Below are 9,223 nucleotides of genomic sequence, written 5' to 3' on the forward strand. Positions count from 1 at the left end.
AAAAAAAAGGCAGCAAAAAATAGGAAAGTCCTCGACAAGGAGGACTGCCACACTGGCTCTAAGGGTGAACTCAAATCATCACAACTGAGGACGGCGCAGGACCAGGCAATACTTCTCAATGCTTCATGTACAGAGGGTCGCTATGAATCGGACCACCACCAAGATGCCTTAAATGGTCTTTGATGGCTTACAGCATGGAAGGAGGTCCCTGACGATTAAAACAGCTCTTTATTCCCCTAGTGAATGCTGCTAATCTATAAACCAAACCAAACTCATTACCATTGAATCGAAGGTGAAGCATAGCAATCCTATGACAGAACTGCCCTGTGAGTTTGTGAGACTGTAACTCTTTTAAATACTTTTATTTAATAAAATTCTTTTATTGGGGGCTCTTATATCTCTTATCAACACAATCCATACATTCCTTCAATGTGTCAAGCACATTTGCACATATGCCGCAATCATTTTCAAAGCATTCTCTTCCCACTTGAGCCCCTGATATCAGCTCCCCATTTCTTCCCTCACCCGCCTTCCCTCACAAGCCCTTGATAAGTTATAGATTACTTTTTCTATCTCTTACATCTTCCTCCATCGCCCCTCACCTATTTTCCTGTTATTCATTCCCCTGGGAGGGGGTTCTAATTGATCCTTGTGATAGATTTCCCCTTTCTCCCCACACCCTTCTCTAATCCTCCTGGTAATCTCTACTCTCCTTGTTGGCCCTGAAGGGTTTATCTATCCTGGAATTCCCTGTGTTTCAGGCTCTTATATGTAGAAGGGTGCATATTCTGGTTGAATCCGATTTGTAAGGTAAAACTGAGGTTATGATACGAAGGAAGCACCAAAGAGCTAGAGGAAAGTTGTGTGTTTCGTCAGTGCTATACTGCACCCTGTCTGGCTCATCTCTTCCCTATGACCCCTCTGTGAGGGGATGTCTAATTATCTACAGATGGGCATTGCGTCTCACTCCATGCCCCCCCACCCCCACTTCACCTTGGGTATAGTTTTATTCTGGGTCTTGAATGCCTGTTACCTGATCCCATCGATACCTCATGATCACACAGGGACTGTAACTCTTTACAGGTGTAGAAAACCCTCTTTCTTCTGTGGAGCAGCTTGTTGTTTCAAACTGCTTACCTGTGGTTAGTAACCCCACTTGTTACCACTACACCACCAGAACTTGATCTTGGACCTTGGATTATACCACATAACCAGCCTCATCCATTAGCAGGTAATATCCAGCCTGTCTGTCCTAGGCTATTTTGTTAGCTATTTTCTAACTATAGCCATACCCCAAGCCCCAAACCAAGCCCATTGCTATCCTGTCAATTCTCAGATTGACCCTATAGGACAGGATACAACTGTCCTTGTGACTTTCTGAGACTGTAACTCTTTCTGGGAATAAAAAGCCCCATCTTTCTCCCAAGGAGCAGCTGGTGGGTTCCAAGCACTGACTTTGCAGTTATCCACTTAACATGTAATCCACACCACAGGGGCTCCTTTAACCATATTTAATCAAGAAATGTCATGGAATTATGAGATCTTCCTGCCTCTACCCAAAGGTTGAGAAAGGTCAATGACAAAAGAGGATCCTTTAGCCATACGCAATAAGCCATAATGAAAAGGGTAATAAATTTCATCTTCAGCTAAGGGCCAATTCAAGTTAATTAGTAAATTTCTACAGTGCTGAACTGAAGATTCTAAAGTCATATCTGAGCCCAAGGAATAACCAAGGCATTATCTTTCAATTCCATTTTCCATAAACTTTTTGAAGTTCCCTTGCATATATAGGAGCCTGTTGTTATAGTGGATTACATGTTGGGCTGCTAACCACAGGCCAGCAGTTTGAAACCACCAGCCAGCTCTCTGGAAGAAAGATGAGGCTTTCCACTCCTGTAAAGATGTACCCACAAAGGCAGTTCGACCCTGTCCTACAGGGAGGGTCCTGATGAGTCAGAATCGACTCAATGGAACTACATTTGGAGTTCTGTATTTCACATGCAGTGATACCTGTCATCGAATAGCTTCAAGTTCTAACTTTTCACTACTCTTATAGCAAAGTTTGAGAAAAAAAATCTGCTTGGGGTTAGTAATTTTGTTTGATAGTCAAACTTGAAAATCCAACTTGAAAAAAAACTGAACAAACTGATTCATCTCGGCTCGGACACAAAGGGGTGATGCTTCAGTCTGAGTGCTGCTCTCACTCTGACAAAATACAGTGCTTGTGTTAGGGCGTTAAACTGTCATCGTTCTGTTTTGTTTTGTTTTTTTGCGTAAAACATTGTAACCATGGCTCCAAAGAAAATTAGTGATACCAACAGTAAAGCTAAGAGGGAAACTATGAGAACTGTGACAGAGTTAAAGAAAACATTTTGAAAATTGAATCAGGTCGCCACTGGTCTGACTTGGTGGCTGAATATAACATGACTAAATTGAGATTATTAACATTTTTAGAAGGGTGTGTGTGAGGTAAGTGATTAAAGCAGCTTATGGAGCGAAATCGTTAACCATAAGACCAAGAACCTAGACCATGATAGAGGTTGAAAAGTTAGTTAATTTGGATAAATCAGAAGCAATTCCATGGGGATAGTGTCACTGAGATAGTGATATGTGAGAAGGCTGTAAGCCTCTATAGCAGCGGTTCTCAACCTGTGGGTTACGACCCTTTTGGGCGTTGAATGCCCCTTTCACAGGGGTTGCCTGATTCACAACAGTATTAAAATTATAGTTATGAAGCAGCAACGAAAATAATTTTATGGTTGGGGGGGGGGTCAACACAATACGAGGAACTGTATTAAAGGGTTGCAGCATTAGAAGGTTGAGAACCACTGCTCTATAGTGATTTAAAGTCTTGGAAAAATTAATTTATAAGTGTAATTTGGGGGCCTCAGAACCAATTATTTGGTTTTCTATTATTTCTTATGGGGACAATATGTTCAGTTCTCAAACCTTTCAGTGTTTGAACACAAATTTGGAATGAATTGAGTTCGACAACCAACATATACCAAATATAGTAAAACTATCCTTAAAACATTATGCTAAAACTGATTGTGGTAGCAATTGTACAACAATGCTTGATATGAGTGAACTATGGATTGATATATCTGTACTAGCTCCTAATAAAATGGTTTAGGAAATCCATAAATAAAAACATTATGCTAAATATAAAAAGACAAAGGCTACATACATATAATCCCATTTCTATGAAATGTCCAGAATAAACAAAAGACTGGAAACAGAATATAAGGTGTGATTACTAACGGGCACATGTTTCTTTGTGGGATGATCAAACGTCTTCAAATCCGACAGTGCGGATGGCTGCACAACTCAGAACGTAATAAGCAGCACTGAGTAATAGCCTTTAAAAGAGCTGGTATTAAAAAGAAAAGTACCCTTCAAGAATGAAAGCAAAGTAATGGCATTCAAAAGAAATAAAACTGGAATTGATTGCTAGCAGGCAAGCCTTACAAGGACTATGTAAAGAAATCCTTCAGTTTGAAAGGGAGTAACATTTGATGGTAACCTGAATCCATAGGAAGAAATAAAGAGCATGGAGATGATACATATGTGAACTCACTAAAACACGTATTTTGTATCAAGTAGAAAGTATGACGTTATATAACATACAGATGTAACACATATAGGGGTGCTTGTGGGAAAATGGGATTAAAAGATAATGAATCTTCCCCCTCGGATATGACAATGGCACAAAGGAAAAGGAAGGAATGGAGCTACAGTAGAGAAATGCTTTTATGAGGTGGCTTCAAAAAAACTTGTGGAAAATGGAATTAAAAGATATTGGAATCTTCCCATAAACTTCATTAAGTCCTTGCATATATACTATACCATAAATTAAGTTAGTGTTAATCTGAAATAGACTGCGATGCATTAAGATGCATACTGTGATCTCTAGAGCTCCATTAAGTAAACAATTTTTAATTAACAAAAAAAGAAGTCAGTTAAGGAAGAAGGAACAAATCAGAGAGGAGACAAATATCAAAATGTAATCTTTAAATACAGCTATATCAGTAATCAAATTAATTAATTAAACGTGAATGGTCTAAACACCCCATTTAAAAGGTGCAGGTTGTTAGAATGGATAAAAAGATCCCACTATATTCTGTCTGCAAATAGGTTGAAGAGTGGAAAATAAAATACCATATAAAAGTAACTAAAAGAGTTAGTGACTTTATTTAATATTAGACAAAATAGGCTTTGGGACAAGAAACATTATTAGACACAAAGAGGAATATTGTAGATTAAGAATTAATCTTATTCAAGAGAAGTCTGGTCTTTGCCCTTTACTGGGTCCCTAGAATATTGTCCAGACGGATATGAACCTAGATTATTGCTTGTTGGAGCGCTTTAGCCACTAGAAGATCTATGATGGGGCTTTTGGGACACACCCAATCAGTTCTGAGCTCCAGGGAAACGAGATACTAATGGTATTAACCCAAGCTTCCATGAAGAGCTGGGTAATCATGTTTGCTATGCAGGCAGTATTTGATGAAGACCCAGTAAAAATTCTGGATACCAAAAGTTCCAGTGAACTTTCTTGGTTAGCTACATACTGCAGAGCTAAAGAAATAATGGCTGTCCATGACTCCAAGGGCAGAAGCTCTGTAGTTAGACCGCCCCCAGACTCCAGCCTATGTATCTTTTGACCGCCCCCAGACTCCAGCCTATGTATCTTTTCCTTTGGCCAATTCTAATTTGTACCTTTTTTATTAGAAGGCTATATTAAAATTATACTCATGAGTACAGTGCTTTTTCATTTCTGTGAGTTGTTCTAGAGATACACTGAACTTGAGAGCAGTAATGTAGACTCTCAAACAACTGTTGTCAGAAGCGAGGGCAGTGTGTTTCCTCAGATTTTATGTTTAGCTAATTCCACTGCAGCTGGCTACAGCCATTCCCATCACAATGATAAAAGGGTTAGTATCAGGAAGATACAAAAATTAAAAATATACACCTGATAGTAGAGCCTCAAAATGCCTAAAGAAAAAAAAACCCAGAATGTAAAGGAAAAATAGGCAAACTAATAATAATAGTTGAAGATTCAATATTCACTTTTCATAACTGAAAATCAGCCAGGATCTAGGAAACTCTAACAGTCAATTTGACTCAAATGACCCAGAACACTTCACCAACAAGTGCAGAATACAGGTTTCTAGCACATTTGGAACACTCTTCTGGATATACCATACAATAGGCCACAAAAATTAATTTTATTACATCTAGAAGGCATGAATGGTATAAAGTATGTTTTATGAGCGCAATGGGAATTTAGTTAGAATATTGGAATAAATTTGAGAAATATCCAAATATTTGGAAACCAAGCAACATGGGTCAAAAAATGAACTATAAGGCAAATTAGAAATTATTCTGAACTGATGATATAACTAAGTATTAACACAGGCTATAAAAAATTAAGTTATGCTACTAAAGGAGTGCTTTAAGAGTTCAATTTAGTGGGTGCATAAGCAAATGTGGTGAAGAAAGTTGATGGTGCCCAGCTATCAAAAGATATAGCATCTGGGGTCTGAAAGGCTTGAAGATAAACAAGCAGCCATCTAGCTGAGGAGCAACAAAGCCCACATGGAAGAAGCACACCAGTCTGTGTGATCATAAGGTGTCAACAGAATCAGGTATCAGGCAACAAAAAACCCAGAACAAAATATCTTATCATTATGAATGAAAGGGGAGTGTGGAGTGGAAACCCAAAGGCCACCTGTAGGCAATTGGACATCCCCTTACAAAAGGGTCGCGGGGAGGAGACGAGCCAGTAAGGGTACAGTATAGCACCAATGAAACATACAACTTTCCTCTAGTTCTTTAATGCTTTCTTCACCCCACTATCATGACCCCAATTCTACCTTACAAATCCAGCTAGACCAGAACATGTACAGATAAGAGCTGGAAATACAGGGAATGCAGGACAGATAAACCCCTCAGGACCAATATTGAGAGTAGCCATACCAGGAGGGTAAGGAGAAGGTGGGGGAAGAAAGGGGGAACCGATCATAATGATCTACATATAACCCCCTCCCAGGGGGATGGGCAATAGAAAAGTGGGTGAAGGGAGACATTGGTCAGTGTAAGATGTGAAAACATAATAATAATTTATAAACTATCAAAGGTTCATGAGGGAGAGAGGATGAAGGGGAAAAATGAGAAGCTGATACCAAAGTCTCAAGTAGAAAGAAAATGTTTTGAGAATGATGACAGCAACAAATGTACAAATGTGCTTGACACAATGGATGGGTGTCTGGATTGTGATGAGTCATACAAGCCCCCAATAAAATGATTTTTTAAATGTTTAATTTATAGTTTTAAACATCTAGTATACCACAAGAGGAGGATAGTTTTAAAACAGTAACATAAATTTCCACCTTAGGAAACTCTAGAAGATCGACAAAATTGACAAACCCATATCTAGATTGAACAAGATAATGAACAAGGAAAAATCAAATGAACAAAATCAGGAATAAAAGAGAACTACTGGGGAGGGAGGGGGAGGGGAAAAAGGAAAATGAGGAGCTAATTCCAGGAACCCAAGCGGAAAGCGAATTTTGAGGATGAGGGCAACAAATGTTTAAGTGTGCTTTACACAATTGATGTATGTATGGATTGTGATGAGTTGTATGAGACCCAATAAAATGATTGAAAAAAAAAAGAGAACTACCAACAACCAAAATTTGGAAGGTTATATATAAGGCAGCGGTTCTCAACCTGTGGGTCGTGACCTCTTTAGGGGGTCAAATGATCCTTTCACGGGGGTCGCCTAATACATCCGGCATATCAGATATTTACATTATGATTCATAACAGTAACAAAATTACAGTTATGAAGTAGCAATGAAAATAATTTTATGGTTGGGGGTCACCACAACACCAGGAACTCTATTAAAGGGTCACAGCATTAGGAAGATTGAGAACCACTGTTGTGAGGGAATATATATATATATTTATAAAATATATATATATAAAATAAATTCTCCTTCTAAATTCTTATTTAATCATTTTATTGGGGGCTTGTACAACACTTATCACAATCCATATAGACATTGTGTCAAGCACTTTTGTGCATTTGCTGCCATCATCATTCTCGAAACATTTGCTTTCTATTTAAGCCCTTGGTATCAGCTCATTTTTTACTCCTCCCTCCACACTCCCCTCTCCCTCATGAACCCTTGATAATTTATAAATTATTATTTGTTCATATCTTACTCCCTTCACCCACTTTTCTGTTGTCCATCCCCCAGGGAAGAGGTTATCTGTAGATCTTTGTAATCGGTTCCCCCTTTTCACTCTACCCTCCTAGTATCGCCACTCTTAGTACTGGTCCTGAAGGGATCATCTGTCTTGGATTCCTGTAAGAGAATATTATGAACAATTTTAAGTGAAGAAATGAGACAACTTGGAGGTGATGAATAAAATTCTTAAGACAAATTATCAAAACTGACAGAATGAAGCATAAAAATTGGAGTATACTATAATAAGAAAAGAAATTGAATTAATACTGAAACATCCTCCCTCCACACCCAAGTAGCTTTACTGGTGACGTCCACCATGTATTTTCAGGAAATGACACTAATCCTTCACAAATATTTTCACATACTAGAAGATGAGGGAAAACTTACAAACTCCTTCTATGAAATATTATCCTGGTCAAACAGTGTAAGACATGACAAAATAATAAGAATTTATAAATTATCAAGGGTTCATGAGGGAAGGGGGTGGGAAGGGAAGGGAAAATGAGGAGCTGATACCAAGGGCTCAAGTAGAAAGCAAATGTTTTGAGAATGATGATTGCGACAAATGTGCTCCACGCAATGGATGGATGTATGGATTGTGATAGAGTTGTATGAGCCCCTAATAAAATGATTTAAAAAAACACACACAAAAAGGAAAAGAAATATTACTGTGATACCAAAGACACCTCTCTCCCTTTCACCACCACTGCCCCCGACTGCAGACCAATAGCCTTTGTGTGCAGCTTCACAAACCCTATGTAGATATTTATAGCCTCAGAAACCCTACATAGAATCAAATCAGTGCGTTGCAATCAACTTGATGGCAACCGAAAGAAAAAAATCCTTAAAAAATATTAGTGAATGAAACCAGCAGCGTGCAAGACAGCAACATGAGCAAGTGGGAGAATGCATAGTTGGCTTAACAATAGAAAATAAATGAAATCACAGCATATTAATAAAGGACAAAGCTATATAATCACCATAAAATATTTGATAAGATTCAACACGTATCCATAATAAATGCTCTCAAAACTGGGAACTGAAGGACGTGTATAAAAAACCTAACAAGCAATACACTTAACAGTAAAAGAATGAATGCTTTTCCCTGAGACAGAATAGCTACTCTAGGCTTTTCTATTCAACATTGTACTGGACATTCTAGCCGATGTAGTAAGGGCTAGAAAACGGCTACACAATCAAAAATCTATCCAGATTGGAAATGAAGAAGTAAAACTGTCTTTATTTGCAGATAATATGCTCTTATATGTAGAAAATCAAAAAGAGTACACACACAACTCTACTTGAAAAAAAATTAAGTTCAGTATGGCCTCAGGATACTAGATTAATATATAAAAATCAACTATTTTATATGAGTAATGCAAAATCTGTTAATGAAATTAACTAAATATATTCACAATAGCATCAAAAAGAAAATAAAACTTAGGAACAAACATAACAGAAAATTTATAAGATTTATATACTGATAACTACAAAACATTGCTGAAAAACTATAAACAAACAAATGCAAAACAAAATGCACTGCCATCAAGTTGATTGCAACTCAGTGATTCTATATAGGGTTTCTGAGGCTGTAAATATTTATGGAAGCAGATAGCCTCCCATTTCATCCTATCAGGCAGCACCTGATAGTTTTAAATGAAAGGATAGACATTTCACATCTATGGAATAGAAAACCCAATAATTCTACAGTAGCAATTTCTGTTTGATCTATAAAATTCATTGTTGTCTCCATAATACCTGTTTTTGCAACACATGCCATAGGAAGGGGAACAACTAGGGAATTAAAAGCAACAACGAGGGGGATGTAGAGATTCTTGTGGTGTTGGAGCAACAGCAATTTAGCTGAGAGGAGTTACTAAGAGGCAGAAGAAGAGCAAGTGTGATGGTGGGGCAGGAGGAAGGTAAAAGGAAACAGGAAAGATCTAGGAAGCAAAGCTATGGACAGAG

The 9,223-nt window shown here is 37.9% G+C and overlaps 1 protein-coding gene across 5 annotated transcripts in view; it reads right to left on the bottom strand.

Annotated features, from left to right (window-relative positions):
- Positions 1 to 9,223, bottom strand: part of ZNF346 (zinc finger protein 346) — a 50,175-nt gene that overhangs the window by 35,007 nt on the left and 5,945 nt on the right. The window lies entirely within an intron of this gene.

The sequence above is a fragment of the Echinops telfairi genome, unplaced genomic scaffold (assembly GCF_000313985.2).
Source record: "Echinops telfairi isolate 266 unplaced genomic scaffold, ASM31398v2 ScPeMD7_7469;HRSCAF=8507_0, whole genome shotgun sequence".
Classification (NCBI taxonomy): Eukaryota; Metazoa; Chordata; class Mammalia; order Afrosoricida; family Tenrecidae; genus Echinops; species Echinops telfairi.